The 23,780-nt window shown below is 47.4% G+C and overlaps 1 protein-coding gene across 7 annotated transcripts in view; it reads left to right on the top strand.

The window, feature by feature from the left end:
* Positions 1-23,780, top strand: part of LOC310659208 (endonuclease domain-containing 1 protein-like) — a 149,407-nt gene that overhangs the window by 13,503 nt on the left and 112,124 nt on the right. For all 7 annotated transcript variants that reach the window (XR_014502661.1, XM_083402439.1, XM_083402437.1 and 4 more), the window contains exon 2: positions 11,816-12,584. The gene's annotated coding sequence lies outside the window, so the exon portion shown is untranslated. The remainder of the gene's footprint in view (positions 1-11,815; positions 12,585-23,780) is intronic.

Raw genomic sequence — 23,780 nt, 5'->3', positions numbered from 1 at the left:
CTCACCCAGCGCGGAAAAGAAAAGCTGAAATTACTCTTCGTAGTGCCTTGCCTCTGCAAAATTCACAGAGGGAAGGGAAGAAGGGCAGAGGCCCCGACTGGGAGAGCTGAGAGAGAGCACAGCCTTTGAGATCACTGGGAGGGGAATTTACCTACTAGGAACGAACTGTTCTGCGTTTCTTCCTGTGCGGTATATACGGGGTGCGGGGGAAGGAAGGGTGTGTGTATTCCCTCGGTAGATGGAAACCACCGACTTCTGATGTGTATTTCCTGATGTTAATGGTCATAGACAGGGACCTTGGTTTACTGCACATCAGAACTCAAGAATCCCAGAGAAGCCCAGTTCTCTCAAACGGTGGAGGCTGCTCCATTAAGAATGCAAGGGCGTAAGAAGAAGGCTGCAGGATCAGGCCAGCGGCCAAGCAGGTCCCTGTGCGAAACCAGCAAGCAGGATTTGAGCCCTCTCGCTTCCAGTGGTTTCCAGACCTGGTATTGGAAAGTATTGCTGCCGCCAACTGTGGAGGCAGAACATAGCCATTGTGGCTAGTAGCCTTCTCCTCCTTGAATTACCGTATTGGCCCGAATATAAGCCGCACCTTTAAAATTGGGGGGGGGGGGAGGCAATACCCAAATATAAGCCGCTCCCTTAAAATTGGGTTACAGGCTGAAAATCGCTGCGGTTGGTTGAATTGTAACCCCGGGCCAGTTTAAGCCTTTGATCTTGCAAGCCCGCAAAAGTTAAAATCGCAAATCGCTATTCAGTTGCTGCAATTCCGATGACCCCCGCCTTCCTACAGCTCCTCACCCAGTTCTGTCCCAAGCAATGTGAGGCACCTTCATCTTTTCTGGCTTTCCTCTACCCTCTTCATGCCTCTTTCGATTTGGGGAGACCAGGGGGGAGAAGAGCTGCCCGTCGCAGGAGGGAGAGGGCACCCTGGATTCTTCACCAGCCTGACTCCTCTCTGCCTCTCCTCTCCAGCCTCCTCTCCTGTCTCTGATTCTGGACTGCTCTCTGCCACAGCCTCTCCCTGCTCACTAAGCCCTGTTGCCTCTTCAGCTTCTGACACCTCTTTCCCCCAGTCTTCTCCATCCTCTGACCACTCATCGTTGTTCCACCACCAGTTCCCGGGCTCTGAGCCTCCCTCTCTTGGGGGTTCCCCGCTGGTTCCTCCCACCATTTCTCTGCATCCGACCAGTTCATGACACCCAGTGGCTCTTATCGCTGCAAGTTACTTTCTGCATGGCCTTTCCTGTTGTGTGGTGAGCCTCCCCAGTCGCCCCACCCAGCGGTGTGGCCTGGGGACTTGCGTGACGGGGGGAAGTCAGGCGACGAGCATGATCCCCACGGCAACCGTGATGTGTGTTCCTGCCAGGGATGGCGTGGGAAGGAATGCGTCAGTCATCGGGGATGGATGTGCTTGCATGGTGTTATGCAGCTACGTTATGCCATCCTGTGGGTGGCACCGCAACCCAAGGACGCCATGGCCTCCATTGTTTAGATAGATGCTCTCCTGTTCTTGTAGCTCGTATTTTCCTCCCTTGATCTTTCAGATAGCTCTTTCTAATCAGGGCAGAACTATGTGTTCACAAATTCATTTTTCTTTGTATTTACCCTTGTGTTTTTAAATAGCAGCTATGGAATGCGTATGGGATTAACTCTTCCACACCTCCATGCCATGGTCTTAATGTTAATCCCTGCCCCATCTTTATTGCCAGTTATTTGTTTATAAAAGCATTCCTATACCTCCAATCCATACAAGGTGGTATACAGCAGCGTATACAGCGTATACAGGGACGCGGGTGGCGCTGTGGGTTAAACCACAGAGCCTAGGACTTGCCGATCAGAAGATCGGCTGTTTGAATCCCTTCGACAGGGTGAGCTCCTGTTGCTCGGTCCCTGCTCCTGCCAACCTAGCAGTTCGAAAGCACATCAAAGTGCAAGTAGATAAATAGGTACCGCTCCGGCGAGAAGGTAAATGGTGTTTCCGTGCGCTGCTCTGGTTCGCCAGAAGCGGCTCACTCATGCGGCCACATGACCCAGAAGCTGTACGCCGGCTTCCTCGGCCAATAAAGTGAGATGAGCGCTGCAACCCCAGAGTCGGTCACGACTGGACCTAATGGTCAGGGGTCCCTTTACCTTTACCTATACAGCAGCATATACAACAAAACCACCACGAAAGGTCCAAATTTATTAAGATCGGTGGCAGACAATATTAAAATAGTTGCATAGATCTGTCTACAGAAAAAAGCTCTTGTAAGAGTTGAAAATAAAAAGCGAGGGTGCCTGCTGCATCTCTGCTGGAAGCGTGTTTAGAGCACGGGACCAGCAACACTGAATGCCCACTAGGAGTCCAGTCCAGGAAGGAAGCATGTCTTCATGCAAATGGCAGGCTTGGAGGTGCTGGGTGATTTTCATGGAGACCACCATGCGGGGGAAAGGGTTAAATCCCCTTCACCTCTATCACAGCAGGTCCCAGTCCAGATCAGGGCCCCTCACAGCTGCTATCTGAAAACAACAACAATAAACACAAAGGACGCCGTCTGCATTTATGTCTGGTTTGACCCTCACTGTTACTTTATTCTTTTTAAGAGTCTCTTTGAACTGAGCATATAAGCAAGCCAATTATCTCGTACCGGTAAAGACATTCCTTAAAAACTTAGTTACTTAAAGAGCAAATTTCCAGTAACAACTGTAGTTGAGCAATAGGAGGAATTCCCATCGCTGTAGTCTGCGGGGCAGATTAGATGACCCTCTTTTGGGTTGAGGCACGCTGTGTCCCCTGGAAGGTTTGGCAGATGGGGCTGGCTTAGGATTCAGTTGTAAACCTCATAGCTATGCAATTCTCAGGGGCCCCCTAGCGCGGCTTTATAGAACCCACCAAGAAATTAACAACATATGAACGCACAGCCGAAGCACAATTTATTAAAGCAGATTGTGCATCGGTATTAAAAGCAAACAGCGATGCAAAGTCAACAGAGAGACAGCTTCGCTGCACTTGGCTCAGAAGCACGTCTTTCCGAAACAAGCCTGTCTCCACTCCAACGGAAGAAGTGCGAATCTTGATTAGAAATTAGAATGGCGGGGAAGGAAGAAAGGAAGCATCTCTTTGGCTGGGCAAATAACAGAACGTGTGCCAAAACCAACAAGGACGAACAGATACAAAGATGGACAGGGCCCCTGAACCTTTAACGCTTGCGTAGATTAGAAGAAGGACTTTTCGTGTGGTCCTCCTCTCCTCCCCATGTGTGTAGGAAACCTGCCAAAATGTTCTCTCCTGCGTGCTTACTGAAAGTTGAGGAGCTTCTGTTCTCCTTGGCGATTCATATTTATCCATAACAAGCCTGGGGGTATACCTGCATCCCATAATAATAATCTTATTATGTCTATGTCACCTGGTTGCCCCAGCCACCCTGGTCAGCTTCCAGCAAATTAAAACATATTCTTGAGAAGCCACTGAGAGTTGTCGTGAATGCCTTTAAAAAATCACCTTTGGCTAATAAAGAGTCATTCCTTCTCCTCTGACAGATGGGACCGTGCTTTGCTCATTCATGCTTCTGTACCATCAAGCATGGTTCCTGCAGTGTGCCAGGCATGGCGCTGCCCTTGAAGTTGACTCCAAAGCTTCAGCTGGTGCTTCAGGCCTTCTGAAGCTGGGATGGAGAACCTGTGGTCCTCTGGACCTCAGTTGGATTGCCACTTCCCATCATTGCTGACCATTGGCCATGCTGACTGGGAGCTGGTAGAAGTTGAGTGCTCAACAGCAACACCCACGGACCCACAGGGTCACTATCTCTGTTGTAAAGTGTGGACCGTTTCAGCTGTTCTGGGACAGTTATATTGGTGGCCAGTTTGCTTCCAGTCCCAATTCAGGCTGCTGGTTTTAACCTTTGTTAAAAAAGCTGGGAATAGGTAATCTGTAGCCCTCCAGATGTTGGATTCCAGGTTCTATCAGTCCCAGCCATCATGTTTTAAAGACTTTCATGGCTTGGAAACTTCAACCCTTTGTTGTTGTTGTTGTTTAGTCGTTCAGTCGTGTCCGACTCTTCGTGACCCCATGGACCAGAGCACGCCAGGCACTCCTGTCTTCCACTGCCACCCGCAGTTTGGTCAGATTCATGTTTGTAGCTTCGAGAACACTGTCTAACCATCTCGTCTTCTGTCGTCCCCTTCTCCTTGTGCCCTCCATCTTTCCCAACATCAGGGTCTTTTCCAGGGAGTCTTCTCTTCTCATGAGGTAGCCAAAGTATTGGAGCCTCAGCTTCACGATCTGTCCTTCCAATGAGCACTCAGGGCTGATTTCCTTCAGAATGGATGCGTTTGATCTTCTGGCAGTCCATGGGACTCTCAAGAGTCTCCTCCAGCACCATAATTCAAAAGCATCAATTCTTCGGCGATCAGCCTTCTTTATGGTCCAGCTCTCAACTTCAACCCTTAAGGTAGTATTTCCCAACAGCTTGGAGCAAGGCTTTTATGGTGACATCTCTGAAACGGGAATCTCTCTATCATGTATGATCTAGTTGAGATTCCTGCATTGCAGGGTCCCTTCCAACTCAGCAGTTCTATGAAGTAAACCCCTTTGAAATATGAAAGAAAAATGTATTTAATGAACTAAATACTGTAGAATCTGGCAATTAGGGTCAAAAACCCAATGCACCGCCATTTTATATAGTGACATCACTGTACATAAAATACTGCTTTTTCTATAGCCTTATGAGCCAATAGCATTAAAAAGGATAGCAGCTTAATAACATCCACTTGGCAACCGATAATTTGCAGAGGACAGTTTTATATTTTTCGAAGCACATCCAGATTAAATGCACCACTTTATGACAGCTAAATGGAAAGAGAACCGGCAGTCTGTTAATCTACAGCAGCCATAGGTAGCCTTGGACGATGGGATGAGTCTTGTAAAAAGAAAAAGAAAAGAGAAACACTTTACAGCTTGCAAGCCAGAAGATTGCTGGAACACGTCCATTTATAGTAAGATTCAAGAGAAGATTTAACAACATTTGACTTTAAGCTTGTTAAAGACCAACTTGGTTCGGCTGCCAAGTTTATTAGTCTAATGGCAACAAAATTAATCACCAAACAGGAAAACAAAAGTCTTTTTGCAAAGTCCGGGCATTTATGCTCTGACCAAAAAGCTGTAGTGTTTGTGTATTGACCTAGGAACCAAAGTGTCTCTTTTGTGCTTTCCAGTTGGACTCTTTCCATTGGTTTTCTCTCTATACTAGTGTTGCACCAGTCTGTTATCACGCAGTCCCATTGGAGGATTTGTAGTTCCACATCACAAACCTGGATTTGCATAAAGTCAGAGGCCAGCTCCCATTGGAGGATCTGAAATGTCCTTGGAGTGCCCTGGATATGAATGAGGTTAGGATGGGGTAGGCAAAAACAGGCTGTATCACAGCAGTGGCCATGGCGTGGGAGTGAGAAGGGAGAGACACTGAGAGGGGGAGAAATGGTTTCAAACAATGGGAGGGATCTGAAAAGATTGGGAACAGAGGAACACTGAGGGATTATTATTATTATTATTATTACTACTACTACTACTACTACTAAGAAAAATAGTGGAGATGGGTGCAACTCTGAAAAGCTAACACAGCAAAGCCTTTATCACCTCCCCTGTCACTGCATTCAGATCTTAATTTTAACCATCACGATCCCCCTCTGTGTTTTACGTGCTCACTCTACTCAAAACTTCCCTGCTGTTTAAAACCATCGCTTCCCACCCTTACTGTCACTGCTTTACTGAAACCTCTGCTGTTGCTTAAAACTGCGGCTTTCCTCCTCCATCGCTGCTTAACCCAAACCTCTGCCATTTTTTAAAGTTGGCTGTTTCCCTCTCTCACTGCCTCACCACCTTTGCTTTACTCAAACCTTTCCCTCTTCCATTCATCAGCTGCCTTATGCATGAGAGACAAGGTAAAGGGACCCCTGACTGTTAGGCCGACTCTGGGGTTGTGGCACTCATCTCACTTTACTGGCCGAGGGAGCCAGCATACAGCTTCTGGGTCATGTGGTCAGCATGACTAAGCTGCTTCTGGCGAACCAGAGCAGCGCACGGAAACGCCGTTTACCTTCCGCTGGAGTGGTACCTATTTATCTACTTGCACTTTGATGTGCTTTCGAACTGCAAGGTGGGCAGGAGCAGGGACCGAGCAACGGGAGCTCACCACGTTGCAGGGATTTGAACCGCCGACCTGATCGGCAAGCCCTAGGCTCTGCAAATACCGTTTCACTCCTGGTGCCGTCTGTTGTCTTCTACACAAAGATCCAGATTCAGTGCGATAATTTAGAACAGGTGTTTTGTTAGCAAGCAAACACCCACGTTTGCAAAACATCCTTCACTGAACGTTCTCTAGCTGAACAAGCTTACGGCGCATAAGATTGCTGGGGGTGGTCTGTGTGCGAGGAAGGATTCAGGTAGAATTCTGGTCACTTAGTGGCTGAAGCATCAAGCGGCAACTTGCACATGTGATTGTGGCATGATGGATATAATAACCCCACTAAGATAGAAGATGCATTGTACAGTTTTTCAAAGGAATCATTTCACATGTCCTGCTATAGGCATCAAGCACTGAGAAGTTGCATTAAGCTTAGATATGTGCGATTCGCTTGTGTCTACCAGTGTCTTCCAGGATTTTTGGTTCAGATGCCTTGGAAGCTCAGAAACCGAAAGGTCAGACGGCAAGAAGTCTGCATATGTGTAGTTCCTCTGCCATGCAGAACAGCATGATATACAAATATCAAGAATGGTAAAAGGTCATTGGCTTCCGGTATGAGCTTGTTTCCTGAGCAACACCCAGTTTCTCAGAAAGAAAGAAAACACCCACACAGCTCTTTCATTTTTCCTGACTTGCTGCAAAGAGTTCATCTTAGGCAGGGGTCAGCAAACTTTTTCAGTAAGGAGCCGGTCCACTGTCCCTCGGACCTTGTGGGGGTCGGACTATTTTTGGGGTAGTTTGTCTACCTTTGGTCACCATCCTGCACTCTCATCGCTCACCTGTGGCTCTTAGAAGCTATCAGCTCATAGAATTGGAAAATATCTAGTCCAAGCAAAACAGGTGACCATCTATCTCAGGGCTCAGCAAACTTTTTCAGCAGGGTTGCCGGTCCACTGTCCCTCAGACCTTGTGGGCGGCCGGACTATATTTTAAAGGGGGGGAAATGAATGAATTCCTGTGCCCCACAAATAACCCAGAGATGCATTTTAAATAAAAGGACACATTCTACTCATGTAAAAACACACTGATTCCCGGACTGTCCGCGGGCCAGATTGAGAAGGCGATTGGGCCAGATCCGGCCCCCGGGCCTTAGCTGTCCGTTTTTGTTTAGCAAAAAAGTGACTGCAAGGTGGGGAGGCAGGATAGAAATTCAGGACGTGAGAGAGGTTATGCATTATCGTGGTGAGAAAATGGAGAGGGCACGTACAAATTGTGGTAGCCAAGCGTTGGTATCTGCTAGCCAGCTATGAAGTCCACTCGCACCATGAAACTGCAACAATATTACATGCATTTAACCAGTGTTAGAAACTCTGATTTATAAGCTAGGCACCAAACGGAACCTTAAACCTGGGTTATGGTCGCCACAGCGGAATGTCTATTCACCAGGGGGTTGGACTAGATGTCCCTTAGGGTCCCTTCCAACTCTACAGTTCTAGGATTCTGTAAGACCTTGGGAGAACTATGGTTCTGTGATCTCAGCTACGCTGCTTGACTGTAGCTTGCTCTTACAACTTGTCCTAGTATGCAAGAAGGAGAGAAACACAGTGGAAATGGCAATGGTATCAGATATGGACTAATGCAGGGGCTTTTAAACTGTGGTCTGTGAGTTTCATTTGGGTGGTTTGTGGAAAGGCTGCAGCACCGTTGAATATCTCTGTGCTCCACCCTGGAATTACCGTATTTTTTGCTCTATAAGACTCACTTTTTCCCTCCTAAAAAGTAAGGGGAAATGTTTGCGCGTCTTATGGAGCGAATGCAGGCTGCGCAGCTATCCCAGAAGCCAGAACAGGAAGAGGGGTTGCTGCTTTCACTGCGCAGCGATCCCTCTTGCTGTTCTGGCTTCTGAGATTCAGAATATATTTTTTCTTGTTTTCCTCCTCCAAATTGTGGTCTGGTGCGTCTTATAGAGCGAAAAATACAGTACTTTCCTTGGTGTGACGATGAAGGACTTAAGATGCCCAGCAAGGGGTCCATGATTTGTCCTGCAGTGCAGAGGCACAAAAAGTCTTTTGCACAAGTCGGCTGACTCGGTGGAAATGTCAAGTTGCCAGCCTGGTGCCCAGAAATCTCCACGTTGTTTCAATTTGACCTGCCCCAGTAGCAGCATGCACACCGCGGGGAATTCCCAACACTGCCTTTATCGTAGGCACTTAGCACAGTGGGACCTACTTCTCGGCAGATATGTGAAAGTTTAGGAAGTTGGAAGTTGCCCTATATAGTACTGCATTAGACAGCTGGTCCAACAAACTCAGTATTCTCAACAGTGCTACTTCCCTTAGAGCAGGGGTCTGCAACCCGCGGCTCCGGAGCCGCATGTGGCTCTTTTAAACCTTTGCCGCGGCTCCAGGGCGGATACTAGCGAGGGGAGGAGGCGCATTGTGCGCCCTGACACTCCCCACTGTGGTCGGCGCTGTACTGGCTGTGACGTCGCATGGGGGCGGTGCGTGCGTTAGTCACGCACCGTCCCGATGTCACCTTCCCGCCCGCCCGCTACATTGTAAGGGGCGTGTATGCTGGTCACTGCATTGAAAGGGGGCATGTACGCTGGTCACTGTTTTGAAGGGGAGTGAAGAACACACACACACACACAAAAAAGGTAACTTGTTAATTTAACATTTATTTCTATGAGGGGGAGTAATTCTGAGGGGTCAAACAAAGAAATAATAAAAAAAAGTGACAAAAAAGTTATTTTTATAATGACGAGTTTTGCGGCTCCCAGTTTTTCCCCCCTTCGGAAACGGGTCCAAGTGGCTCTTTTTGTCTTAAAGGTTGCAGACCCCTGCCTTAGAGCACTGGCTTCCAACTGATGGTCCACCAACTGCAGGGGGTTTGCGTAACCCACCCAGGGGTTCCACAGCATCATTCACATAACAAAAACTGCGAGAAAGATACCAGAATTGTCAAAAGTAGGAGTTGCATGGCTTGGCTTCTGAAAAATAGTGGATCCACAGTAGAGCTGGGTGATATATCATCCAAACCTGGCTTGAAAACAAACAAGATGAACTTTAACAGGGAGAAATGTAAAGTATTGCACTTGGGCAAAAAAAATGAGAGGCACAAATACAAGATGGGTGACACCTGCCTTGAGAGGAGTACATGTGAAAAGGATCTAAGAGTCTTGGTTGACCACAAACTTGACATGAGCCAACAGTGTGATGCGGCAGCTAAAAAAGCCAATGCAATTCTGGGCTGCATCAATAGGAGTATGGCATCTAGATCAAGGGAAGTAATAGTGCCAATGTATTCTGCTCTGGTCAGACCTCACCTGGAGTACTGTGTCCAGTTCTGGGCACCACAGTTCAAGAAGGACACTGACAAACTGGAACGTGTCCAGAGGAGGGCAACCAAAATGGTCAAAGGCCTGGAAACAATGCCTTATGAGGAACGGCTAAGGGAGCTGGGCATGTTTAGCCTGGAGAAGAGGAGGTTAAGGGGTGATATGATAGCCATGTTCAAATATATAAAAGGATGTCACCTAGAGGAGGGAGAAAGGTTGTTTTCTGCTGCTCCAGAGAAGCGGACACGGAGCAATGGATCCAAACTACAAGAAAGAAGATTCCACCTAAACCTTAGGAAGAACTTCCTGACAGTAAGAGCTGTTCGACAGTGGAATTGGCTGCCAAGGAGTGTGGTGGAGTCTCCTTCTTTGGAGGTCTTTAAGCAGAGGCTTGACAACCATATGTCAGGAGTGCTCTGATGGTGTTTCCTGCTTGGCAGGGGGTTGGACTCAGTGGCCCTTGTGGTCTCTTCCAACTCTATGATTCTATGATTCTCTATGAAGTCCATATCTCCATAATCTGTTTCATAATTTTTGACCTGGCAATATATCACAAATTATGATGCGTATGTGTCCTGTGCCAAAACCACGATGCAGGGAAAACCGCGAAGCAATCCAGTGCCTCTACCAAGCGCCATCCTTATTCCAGACACCACGATGTATCGGTATATCGTGATGTTTTGCTGGTGATATATCACGATGTTGAAAACCAGGTATCGCCACGCCCTGCTGTTTTCCTCCTCATAACTCCACCCTTATTTCAGATATCACGATGTACTGGTAGATCGGTGCCCTGGTGGAAGGGCGTCAAATTTGGCAGAGCTGCAGTGTCAGGTAGCTATCACTAGGTGGACACAAAGACCGCAGCATAACAGCGGTTGGTACAGCGTTCTCTTATTTCCAAGCCCTTTGCTAACCACCCAAGTAGCCAGAGACACTGTTTGCTGCCTCCTGCGATCCTGTGAGTCTCCTGCGATCACATGTAATCGGTGGGAGATTTGGCCCCGTTAAAGTGTTGGTGCTGTTACTCATTTATCCCATTTATACCCTACATTTCCTTCCGAAAGAGCTCTGTTAAGAACATTTTTGCAAGTCAATCCATGCAGCAAAGGATCGCCTTGTCCCTTACGAACTCTGCAGTCCCCTTCAGATGCTAGTCAGAGGCCCTTTTCTGGTTTCCTCCACAGCCGATTAGGTCCCATCTTGGAACCGTTTTGTTTCCCTCCGGGGCTTTGATGAGTCCTGCAAGGAAGGGCTGAAAGCCCCTAGGTCTGCTTAGTCTGGAAGAGAGGAGGTTTGGGGAGGGGAGTGACAGGTGTCTTCACATATCTGAAGAGCAGGGTGTGTTCTTCGACACGCCTGAGAACCACTAAGCAGAAATACCAGGAAAGCTGATTTTTGACTCAACATTAAGGAGGGACTGTCTAACAGTTAACAGAGCGCTGGGACCCCCTTTGCTGGAGATATCTTAGGAGAGGGTGGGGGTCAGAGATGCTGTAGCCCATGGGTAGGTAAACTAAGGCCCGGGGGCTGGATCCGACCCAATCGCCTTCTCAATCCGGCCCGCAGATGGTCTGGGGATCAGCGTGTTTTTACATGAGTAGAATGTGTCCTTTTGTTTAAAATGCATCTCTGGGTTATTTGTGGGGCATAGGAATTCGTTCATTCCCCCCCCCCCCAAAAAAAATATAGTCTGGCCCCCCACAGGGTCTGAGGGACAGTGGACCCGGCCCCCTGCTCACAAAGTTTGCTGGCCCCTGTTGTAGCCGAATTCTGCAGAAGAACAGCTTTCCTCAGCCTCGCTGACTGGAGATGATGGAGCTCCCAGTCCAAAACATCTGGAGGGAACCAGCATAAGGAAGGCTGTCGTAGAGTCGTCATCAGCTGTGTCCCTTCCAACCCCACAATTCCATGATTTCTGTTACACATTTTCAGGATATCTCTTTGACCGTCAGTCTCAATGTCATCACTGTTGTCTTATTTCAAGGACCGCAGGTTCCAGCCAATACCGCTGGACCGATGGCAGGTGCGGTCAAAACACCTGGGAAGCCACAGGTTTTCCAATGCCCCCCCCCACCTGTTTTATTTCTATACACCAACCCGCACCCAGCCAGGTGCCTTCTCATTAATTTTGGACTCCCAACATGACTATGTTGGCTTGGCCACTTGTAGATCCAAAACATCTGTAGGGAGAGTACCAGTAGTTTCCAGCGAGATGTGATGGTTATTTTTAAGAGTGGTGTGCAGATTTTAGACTGTGGTGCATGCGTGTGTTCCTTCACGTATAATCGTGTCTGTCTCTCCCTTTCAGGTTCAGGGACTGCTCGGTTTGAGGTTCCCCTCACAATGTTCTTCATTTGAACGTTCTGTCTCTTCGTGAGGAGGCATCATCAGCTCACGTTGGAGGGAAGGATTTCATCCCAGCAAGCGGAGAACCCCATGGTTGTTTCCTAGGCAACCGCTCGCAGAATCATTTCGAAGGCTAAAGACTGTTGCACGAAGCAACAGGTTGTGCTAACATCTCCCATCTTCCCCTCCCCGGAAGACCACGTCCACTATCCTCGTGTCGTTTCCAGTGGTGATTGTGGGTCGCTCTTTTTCTACTGGTCTGGAACATAAGGGGATCTCTGCTGGATTTGGAAAATAGATTCCAGGTGATGGATGATTCCATAGCCACACCTGAACAATCCAATCCAAGCGATGCACCAGTTCAAAAAATTTTAATGTCCAAGCTGAATGTTTTTGATGCAACGTGGGCCTGCTGTATTTGTTGTCTACAGTAGGCCAAAGAGTCTCATCTCTTCCTAATGGAACTCGCCCCCGGCTCCTTTGGACTTCTTGTGCTGTGGCTCAGGAGCAGAGACCCATGACTTCCACCTCCCATAGTGATGTGGCCTTCACTGTGGGTAACTGGTGCACAAGTGTGCCTTAAAAAAACACACATAAGTAACCGCTTTCAGCTCATCAGAGAGACGGGCACTGTTTGGGGTGTGAATACGCAAGACCTCGGTCCACGACTGTTGAGGAGATTACATGTTGGAAGTCCCATCGTTTTCTGCCGTGGCACAAACGAACCAAAGGTAGGCACTGAGAAGGTTTTGTGCGCCGGGTGTGCGGGAATCGGGGGTTGATTTGAAGGGGACGTTGTAGGAGCAGTCAGAAGCTAGGTGGTTAATAAATTCATATTCCACTCTTCCTCCCGAAGGACACAAATAATAAGACATCTAGAAACAATGGCAGTGCAGATGTAGACTGGGAAAGATCCTTGCTTAAAAGGCTTGTTGGACTTCAGTAGATTTCCAGTAGATCATGGTAGCAAGGTAGAAGAAGAAGAAGAGTTTGGATTTGATATCCCGCTTTATCACTACCCGAAGGAGTCTCAAAGCGGCTCACATTCTCCTTTCCCTTCCTCCCCCACAAGAAACACTCTGTGAGGTGAGTGGGGCTGAGAGACTTGTGTGTGACTGGCCCAAGGTCACCCAGCAGCTGCATGTGGAGGAGCAGGGAAGCGAACCCGGTTCCCCAGATTACGAGACTACCGCTCTTAACCACTACACCACACTGGCTCTTGGAGAGAGCTGTGGAGGGGGGAAACATCCGGTCACCAATGCGCCCCTTTGGTTTTAGGGAATACATGGGTAGAAGCGTCTAAAAAGCCCAGGACCCATATTTTCACAGCCCTCTAGCAGTTGTGGCAGCTCAGTTACCAGAAGTACAGTGGTACCTCCGGTTGCAGATGGGATCCGTTCCGGAGGTCAGGTCGGATCCCGAGGTTTCCACAACCTGAGGACTGTTTCTGCGCATGCGCAGACCTCTTCTGCTCATGCGCACCTGGCGAAACCCGGTAAAATACTTCCAGGTTTGCCGCGCGCACACCCCAAAGTTTAGCTAACCAGAGGGTTACATAAACAGAGGTACAACTGTAATGTATTTACCGTTAACTCTGGAAGTGTATCCTTGATTCTGACAAAACAAAACCTTCTGATGTACATTTTGCTCTAGGAAGATACCGAAAACCCTTCCGCTTTGGATGGAGCAGTCACCCTGCGCCACTGCTTCCCAGCTGCTGGGATTCTGGGTTCGGATTATTTTGCCCACTTATTGCCCTTCATTCCTGCTGAAATCATTGGGACCAAAGTCGCAACTTGCTTATCCCATTGATTTCAGTGGGGCCAGTGGCGTAGCGTGGGGGGTGCAGGGGGGCCCGGCCGCACCGGGCGCAACATCTGGGGGGGCGCGCGCTCGCACTCGCTGCTCTCTGCCCCTTCCTGGCTCACTCTCTCTCTCTCACTGCAGTGCTGGCTGTGCGAATCCGATCCGAGCCGCCGGGTCGCCGCCCACTGTGGAGGGGAGGGTGCCAGGCGTGCAGTGCGGTGCGGAGAGAGAGCGAGGGACTATCTGGGGGAGGGACAGTGCAGCGGGGGGGGGGGGGCGCAAATTACTTGCCTTGCCCCGGGTGCTGACAACCCACGCTACGCCACTGAGTGGGGCCAAAGTGCAGTAGACGTAATGTCACTCCGATCCAGCTGTTTCCCAACCTTTTTGAGGCCGCCGGCCCCTCGGTTCTGTAAACTCATCTCCAGTGGGCCCCCCCCCCAACCTTATAAAAAAGCATTATTCAGAAGAGCGGTTTGCACGACCTGCAGGAGAAGTTGACAACACAATAAAATCCAAGCAGTGGCCATTAATCACACATTTATTCAAAATCCAATTGAAGCAGTTTAGTTGAATTCAACAGAACAGATGGTTTCGATCCAGCTTTTCAAAGTCTGGCAGTCATTTGCATCTGCAGCATCCCCGCTTGCCTCTTAGTCCCATTCCCTGGGGGGTAGCCCTGCCCACTTTGTGAACCAATGGTCTCCCAGACTTGAGTCTCCAGCTGTTTCCAGACTACAACTCCCAGCATCCCTAGCTAGCAAGACCAGTGGTCAGGGATGATGGGGATTGTAGTCTGAAAACAGCAGGAGACTCAAGTTTGGGAAACTGCTCTAGTCCAATACATTCAAGGTCCTTCTTCAACCTGTTTCGTCTGCCCGGACACTGAGGTCCAGCTCTGAGGGCCTTCTGGTGGTTCCCTCGCTGCAAGAAGCCAAGTTACAGGGAACCAGGCAGAGGGCCTTCTCGGTGGTGGCACCCGCCCTGTGGAACGCCCTCCCACCAGATGTCAAAGAGAACAACAACTACAAAACTTTTAGAAGACATCTGAAGGCAGCCCTGTTTAGGGAAGCTTTTAATGTTTAATAGGTTTTTGTATTTTAGTGTTTAGCTGGAAGCCGCCCAGAGTGGATGGGGAAACCCAGCCAGATGGGCGGGGTACAAATAAATAAATAAATAAATAATAATAATAATAATAATAATAGTTGTTGTTGTTGTTGTTATTGCAACTTGAAAATGGGAAGCGTGGAAGTAGAAAGAATTATGGGGGAAAAACAACAACTAGTGATGTTCATTTATGGAATCCCTAGACTGGCGAAAGCCTAGAGAGCTTTCCCAACTGCTTGGCTGACTGCCAGTTCTGCTTTTCTGGGTTTTATTTTGTGCAACGTTTCCTGGTTTTGTTTCCTGGCCTTTTTGTTTCATTTATTCTTACGCAAGTATTGATTTCTGTGGAAAGGCAGCCGGTCCCTCTGAACGGTAACAACAAAGGCAATCATTCTGAATGCGGATTTTGACGCCTGTGACTCAGAATGTGATGTGCTGAGGGACTATTTATTCGCTTGCCAGTTTTCCGGGGAGAAATCTCAAACCGGTACGAGTCTCAGGTGTGCACACATTCCTCCTCCTGTCCAGGGAGAGAAAAGTAGCCGCTGTGTTGAAATATGCCGTGTTTATTTGAGCATGCTGTCTCCTTGATCACCCATTCGAAACCTCCTTTTCTTTCCAGGGACAGTTTGTTCTTATTTAAGAGTGAAGACAGAATGGCCATTGGGAGGTGGCTCAATAGTGCTGTCCCTGCCCTTCAAACAAACAAACACACATCTCTCTGCTCTGGGTTGTATTTAAACATGCAATATTGCGGGCTCTTAGCAACTTGAAGTGGATAAAAAAACGTTGTGTCGGGGGCCTGTTGGCCAGCATCTGTGACATCACCAACATAGTCCCCCCTCCATCTTTAGAGCAACTGTTTTTAGAATACTTGGGATTGTGTGCGTGTGTACTGTAAAGGATGAATATATATGTGTGTCTAACTGAGTATAGTGGTACCTCGGGTTAAGAACTTTATTCGTTCTGGAGGTCTGTTCTTAACCTGAAACCATTCTTAACCTGAAGCACCACTTTAGCTAATGGGGCCTCCTGCTGCTGCTGCGCCGCCGGAGCACGATTTCTGTTCTCATCCTGAAGCAAAATTCTGAACCCGAGGTAATATTTCTGGGTTAGTGGAGTCTGTAACCTGAAGCGTCTGTAACCTGAAGCATATGTAACCTGAGGTACCACTGTAGGTGATATTTAATTACCATATTGGCCCAAATATAAGCCACACTTTCCCCCCAAATTCCAACCATGAAAAGTTAAAGTGCGACCTATATTCATGACCTTACGGTATGCAGCCAGGAGCAGTGAAGAAGGGAGCAGCTTATATTCAGGGTTTTTCCCCCCCTTTTTTGCCCTCCAATTTTAAAGGTGTGGCTTATATTCGGGCCAATATGGTAAGAACATAACAAGAGACCAGTGGCCCATCTAGTCCATTATCTTGTTCTCATAGTGTATACCTAAGGGTGTAGGTCAGTATACAAATTTAATACATAATAATAAATAAAAATAAGCAGGTGTCTATAGCAAAACACGTAAGCAAGACCTGAGCACAGCAGCAACTGAGATGCACTGTCTCCGACAGCAGAGATAGAACACAACCATTATGGCTAGCAGCCATTCATAACCTTACCCTTTGTGAATTTGTCAATCTTATTTCGAAGCCACCCCCCTTACTTCTGTGAAGGAGGAAGTGAAGCTGCTTCTCTTCCTTTCTGTTACTCTCTCTGCACCACGTAACTGACCAGCACGGACATGTCTGAACTCGCTCCAAGTTCAGACTGCATGCTTGAAACTGCATTCTGTATTTTGCACCCAAGAGTATTCTACCTGTGTTTTCCTTGCTGCTGCATGGAACAATGCATAGACAGACCTTTGGGGTTTGTAAGTAAAGCTTTTGAAACTTACTTAACAGTGTGTGGTCTGTTCATTGCCAGAGGCTGTAAGCAAACCAAGCAGGATCTGAAAAAAATTCTAACAACCTATATTCCATGCTATACTGCTGTTTAATTTTGAGAAAGTTTTTAAGTCTGCCGGAGGCTCTCTCTCACTGAAGGGTGTGCAAACCCCATTCTTTTGAATCTAGGTGCCTAGTCGATTTTTTAAAATTAATTACACACGCATGGGTTAGATCTATTTTCCACCTCCACATAAACATGCGCCATGTTGCACAGCTAAGTCTCCTTGTCCAGCTGGGTGCTGCTTGCAAACAGGACCAATTATCCCGACACAAAAAGCCACAAAAACAGAAACCCCAAAGCCGCAATATGGTCCACTCACTGTGAAGAACCTTTCGCTTGCCATTAAGATGACACCTCTGGCTTATTACTAAAGTGATTTATTGCTCCGCTGCTTCTGAGCATCTTTCCGACGGGAGGCAAAAGCTTCTTGTTCTCTTCCCTTTCCTTTTTTAAAGAAGATATTAGACGGCCCCTTTTAAAAGGCAACAGAATGTGTATGTTGCAATGTGCAGTGTGTGTTTAATTTACGATCTCCTGCTTCTTGCGGCAGTTAAACAGTGTGAGTGGGTGGGGGAGACATATCCTCCGGAGGAAGAGGGCTGCTAAATCATTCCGACTGGTGTAGTGATTCAGTCTGCTGGCGACTTGTTGAAAGTTTTCTCTGCACGCTTGTTTCAGCTTACGAGAAATCGATCCCATATGCATGAGTAAACCGTCTCCGCATCAGGAGAACGAATGCTTAAGATACGGCTCTGTGTACTTCCCCTCTTAAACAGAAGCAGCCCCTGCTCTCTGCAGAAGAAAACACAAGTCACTGCAGCTGGCCTAATCTTCCCCACTGCGCCTCCATTAAAATCCATTTATGAGCCACTGTGGCCTGCTGGATACAGCTTTATGTTTGGTCCAAGAGTAGGGGTGGGCAAGCTGTGGCCTCTCAGTGTTCTTGTGCTCCCAATTCCCATCTGCTTCGGTGTCAGGAATAAATCGCACAGAGCAATTGAAGTCCCTCGTTTTTAGAAGAAACAAGGTCTGCTCAGGAGTGCCAGGCCTCCTGAGCACAGCAAGTCTTCTTGGTAGGTCTTGCCCCCATGAGGCAGTTGTGGAGCTGATGGTCCCTGCCTTCCCACAGCTGCCTAAATCTCTTCCTCCCCTGGGCCCTTCCCAAGCAATCTGAGACTCCGCCACTGTGTCTGTCTCTGCTCTTCCCTCTTCATACCTCTCCTGGTCCTGGGAGGGAGAGCAGCTTGTTCCCAGGTTTGATCTCCATCATCTCCAGGATGCCTGAGAATGTCCATTACCTGAAATGCTGGAGAGGTGCTGCCAGTCAGTGTGGTCTGTACTGAGGTGGATGGGCCCACTGGTTTGATTTAGTATGTTCCTATTACGACAAGCTTTTGCTCAAAGAGTGCCTTCTTGACTGTCCTATGTGTGCACCGAGTTGAAATAGCTGGGAGATTCCTTTTGGATGATTCCCTTACAATTGTGCGACTCACTAGGAAAAGTTCAACCTGGAAGAGTGCACATTCTGGAGGAGCTACAAAACATGGAGCTAGTGTTTAATGACCTGGATTAAGCAGGTGTGAGGTAACATTTATATTTTTACTTCTGTGCTTTGTTCTTGGTTGTTGTTGTTTTTTAAAGGTACTCACCCGCCCTGAGCCCTTGGCAAGGGGCAGGATACAAAATGAACGAAATACGATTCGTCACCTTCAATTCATATCAGAATGATTGGGCTAAGTCATGGCTTTGAGGGTTGTAGACTTTGGCCTGGTTCCCATATAAAACCAAGCCATGGTTTAGTGTTACACGGGCAAACCACAGTGAGCTGTGGGCTCCCCCACCCATCTCTGGGGGAGATCAGAAGCTTCTGTTTTGAACTGATCACAGTTCAGTATTGTGTTGAACCCTGTATTCCAGGTTTTCTGTAACCCCGATTATAGAAAACAAGCCAGCTTTGTAAACCACGGTTTGATGTTAGCTTGTTTTGACTAACTGTAATGAAGGCTAACCACGGTTTGCCTGGGTTCAGATTAAGATGGCAAGCCGTGGTTAATCTAAAATTGAAGCAAAAGCTTCTGAGCTCTTGGGGAGGGGAGCTCACATGAGCTTGAGGCTCACTGCAGCTCATCCTTGTAATTTAAAAACCATTCAACTTTATGCAGCCATAGCAAGCTTCGATCTAGGTTTGGGGTCTCAAAACATTTCAGAAAACCTGACTGTTCTGAAACAAGCAGTGCAGATGTGGCTTGTCAAGTGTGCAAGTTCTTCATCCTCCCGCTCTTCCAAGATGTTCTGGTTCTTCAAAATATGTCCTTGTGCGTACGGCATTCAGCGTCATAAGCGTGTGTTTGTGTGCGTGGGCTTGCACATGGTACGCAAAGTAACGAACCCATCTAATCTTCGCAGTTGTGCTTTGAAGATTGATTCCTGAGCAGCCTCTTTGGGCGACTGCATACTACTTGTCTCTTGAAGACTGAGGAGCACACGTATAGAAATGTCACGGGTTCTGTAAAGTGCTGCGGATTATTATTCGGCGTGTGAGTTGCCGTTTGCATTCCCAGCCCCCACCCCACCCTGCTGAAGCGCTTCTTCTCCCCCTCCTCAAAAGGCTGAGGTGAGATTTGGAAGGGGGTTTCTTCCCAGCGATAAATGAGATTTATGGAGTTGTTCTGGTTAAACTGAAAATCGGGGGTGCGATGGCACCAGTGTGTATGTCTGTGCGCACGAAGCAGCGGGGAGGAACAGCTCATATTACGCCAGTTTGTGTGTAATAAAATGGTTCTTAGGGGTGGGTGAGAGAAATCAAACACTCTGTCCACAAGGCCTTGAAGGGTCAGTTCTTAGGGTCACTAAGGAGTGCTTCAAATGACCCTATGTTCCGTCTTTGAAAACGGACACCGGTGTTCCCTTGATCTCTCAACCCATCTCTCCTGTTTAATTGTTGCATTGTTTTAATGGCATTGATTTATCACACATTTTAATTATTGATGTTTGCATTTTAATGTTTGTTTCGTTGTGTATTTCAACTGTGGGTATTTATATTTAGTGTTTGTGTAACTGGTTTTATAAAAATATATATGAGACCAGGGCCCTGCAGGATTTAACTTCCTTCCGTAGGGCCTGTAAGACAGAGCTATTCCACCTGGCTTTCAATTTGAACTTAGCCTGATCTTCTATTCCCCTTCCTTCCCTCCCTCTCCCCTTTTTATGAAGATTTTATGAAGATCTGGATGTTGTTGGACTCCAACTCCCATCAGCCCCAGCCAGCATGGCTAGCTGTCAGGAATGATGGGAATTGGAGTCTAGCAGCACTTACAGAATCAGGCAATTTGAGGATCACCTATCCCAACCCCCTGCAATGCTTAAAAACCCCCAAGGAAGGAGAGCCCATCCACCAGTGTTCGAAACTCCCATTGTTCTAGGCGCATTTTGCGACAGGGAATTTCATTAGCGTGAGCAGTTTCTTAGCTCTGGGCGCAGTACTGCGTCTAAGATTTCAGATTAAAACTGCAGAGGACCTTTTTCTGCCTCCCAAGCCACTCTCTGAAGGCTAGAGAAGAGACCCACTTAAGAATATTAGGAGGGCGGGCAGGCAGGGGAAGGACTTTGTTGTTGTTCTTTAGTCGTTTAGTCGTGTCCGACTCTTCGTGACCCCATGGACCAGAGCACGCCAGGCACTCCTGTCTTCCATTGCCTCCCGCAGTTTGGTCAAACTCATGCTGGTAGCTTCGAGAACAGTGTCCAACCATCTCATCCTCTGTCATCCCCTTCTCCTTGTGCCCTCCATCTTTCCCAACATCAGGGTCTTTTCCAGGGCATTTTCTCTTCTCATGAGGTGGCCAAAGTCTTGGAGCCTCAGCTTCAGGATCTGTCCTTCCAGTGAGCACTCAGGGCTGATTTCCTTCAGAATGGATAGGTTGGATCTTCTTGCAGTCCATGGGACTCTCAAGAGTCTCCTCCAGCACCAGAATTCAAAAGCATCCAGAAGGCGATCAGCCTTCTTTATGGTCCAGCTCTCACTTCCATACATCACTCCTGGGAAAACCATAGCTTTAACTATACGGACCTTTGTTGGCAAGGTGATGTCTCTGCTTTTTAAGATGCTGTCTAGGTTTGTCATTGCTTTTCTCCCAAGAAGCAGGCGTCTTTTAGTTTTGTGGCTGCTGTCACCATCTGCAGTGATCATGGAGCCCAAGAAAGTAAAATCTCTCACTGCCTCCATTTCTTTCCCTTCTATTTGCCAGGAGGTTATTGGCCCAGTGGTCATGAGCTTCATTTTTTGGTGTTGAGCTTCAGACCATATTTTTCGCTCTCCTCTTTCATCCTCATTAAAAGGTTCTTTAATTCCTCCTCACTTTTTGCCATCAAGGTTGTGTCATCAGCATATCTGAGGTTGTTGATATTTCTTCCAGCGATCTTAATTCCGGCTAGGGATTCACCCAGCCCAGCCTTTCGCATGATGAATTCTGCATATAAGTTAAATAAGCAGGGAGACAATATACAGCTAGGACTATACCATGTGAAAAAGGAACATAATATTTTAGCTGAAGTTCATTCATTTTCAGCTTTGTATTCTTGTTATAAAATAAGCGTGCCTAGACATTCCGTTGTTGTGCCCGTAACCTAGGTTTGAGTTGCCATTTAGCTCCTAGCTTTCATATCTCAGTTTCTAACACTGTCTACCACCTGCTGAGGAAGACTGTTCCACTGCTGAACATCTCCTACCATCAGAAAGTTCTTGTAACTTTAAGCCATTGGTTTGGGCACAGCATGGGCTACCTCCCATCATGGAGGTTACAACAGGATACAGCTGAGGATCAAGGGAAGGTGGGGGAGCCAAATGAGCAGCAAGGATGCCCTCTTCTAGTAGTCCAATGCCAGGTTCCATGAAAGAGGAGGCAAGGCTGGTGAGAAGGTTCAGCACTACGGATAGCGCCAAATGAGCCACTTGCTCCAGCAAAGATTATGAGAAGCCTTTTTGATTTCCTACTCTCAGACTTCCTCTCTCACACTCCACCTCACTCTAGATCAGCCTTTCTCAACCTGTGGGTCCCCAGATGCAGAGCTGTCAACTTTTCCCTTTCCTTGGAGGAATCCTATTCGGAATAAGGGAATTTCCCTTAAAAAGGGGGAAACGTTGACAGCTATGCCCAGATGTTGTTGGACTACAACTCCCGTCCCCTCTAGCTAGCACGGCTGGACTGTTGAGGTTCTGGGAGAGGCATTTGGTTACTCCTGTGCAAGGGAAGATGCCTGCGAAGGCCCAGATTCTGGCTCTACAGATATAGGAGGTTCTTCTGGGGGCTCTTGTTCCTCAGTCTCAGCTGTCTCCTGATATTTATTCATTTATTGCGTTTCTATCCCACTTTCTTCTCTGAGGTGCTCAAGGTGGGGTACATAGACCTCTGCCTGCCTCGTTTAATTCCTCACAACAAACGTGTGAGGTAGGTTAGACTGATGGAATGTTGTGACTGGCCCAAGGCTCTGGGTGAATGCTTCTTTTATTTACTCCAGAGTAAAGCATACAAACCACAGAGCTTGCCGATCAGAAGGTTGGTGGTTCAAATCCCCGCGACGGGGTGAGCTCCTGTTGCTCGGTCCCTGCTCCTGCCAACCGAGCGGTTCGAAAGTGCAAGTGCAAGTAGATAAATAGGTACCGCTCCGGCGGGAAGGTAAACGGTGTTTCCGTGTGCTGTTCTGGTTTGCCAGATGCGGCTTAGTCATGCTGGCCACATGACCCGGAAGCTGTATGCCGGCTCCCTCCGCCAATAAAGCGAGATGAGCGCCGCAACCCCAGAGTCGGCCACGACTGGACCTAATGGTCAGGGCTCCCTTTACCTTTATCATATCTCCTCTCAGTCTCCTCTTTCCCAGGGTAAGATAAACATACCGTTAGACCCTTGATCATCTTGGTTGCCCTCCTCACATGTTCCAGCTTGTCAACGGCCTTCTTAAACTGTGGTGCCCAGAATTGGACACAGTATTCCAGGTGTGGTCTGAAGAAGGCAGAATAGAGTGGCAAGTCTATTGCAGCCTATGAATGAATCACTTTCAGGTGAAATTATACGTGGACATATGTAATGATATTTGGAACGTATTTGTTGAAACCATAGTGACCCATGGTTTCATGGGGCTTGAGCGAAACAATTAGTCTATCCATTTACATACTGTATAGGTTTGTAACAGTAACTATATTTGACTGTTATTTTGTTTTTGCTGTTTTCCTGTGTTTTTTTTTTTTAATGTGTCCTCTTTTTCCTTTTTCTGTTTGTAATATACTTTAATTTACTATAATAATCTCAATAAAATATAAACATTAAAAGAAGAACAACAGCAAAACTCTTGGCAAAGAGCTGGAAGACTGGAGTGACACACGTCTCTGAGCTTCTGGTAGCAAACTGAAAGCCCCATTGGGAAATCCTCTTAAGTCAACTGAGTCATAATTGTTACCACCTGCTTTTCCCACTCCCAACCAGCGTCATGTTGATGGTCCAACTGCACCTTGTTGCTGTCCCCTTCCTCCTCCTTGGTCAGCTATGAAAGTAATAATGGATAGTTCCGTTCTAAGAACAAAGGAACCCACGATTCACTGGTAAAATATTCATAATGTTAATGGCTTAGATTACTCTTTCTTGATGGTTCTCACTTGAATGAGAGGAATTTGTATGTTCTCTGGTTGAGTGTGGGTTGTTTTTTTAAATCGATGCCAATAAATAACTATGACTCAAGGTTCTTCTTAAAGCCACAGCTTTCCTTAGCAGGAGTGAGTTTCCCCAGAGTAGGTGTGAGCGGTTGGCTTGAGATGATGACATCTGTGATCTCCCTTTTTTCTTTGTGGTTGCATGTAAGAGCCATGTTTATCCCAGGTAGTTCTTCATATATATATATATATATATATATAAATTTTTGCACTGCTTCATGTGAAAAAACAACAAGCAAACGCCTTGAAGCGGTTTGCAAAAAGATAGAACAATAAAACCGAGGAGAGAATTGCAATGGTGGTCTAGAACATACAAAAAGTTCAGTACTAAAGAAACATCACCTTGCCAACAAAGGTCCGTACAG

The sequence above is a fragment of the Podarcis tiliguerta genome (genome assembly GCF_965153285.1).
Source record: "Podarcis tiliguerta genome assembly, chromosome: 10".
Taxonomy (NCBI): Eukaryota; Metazoa; Chordata; class Lepidosauria; order Squamata; family Lacertidae; genus Podarcis; species Podarcis tiliguerta.
This window is presented reverse-complemented; position numbering and strand designations above follow the sequence as displayed.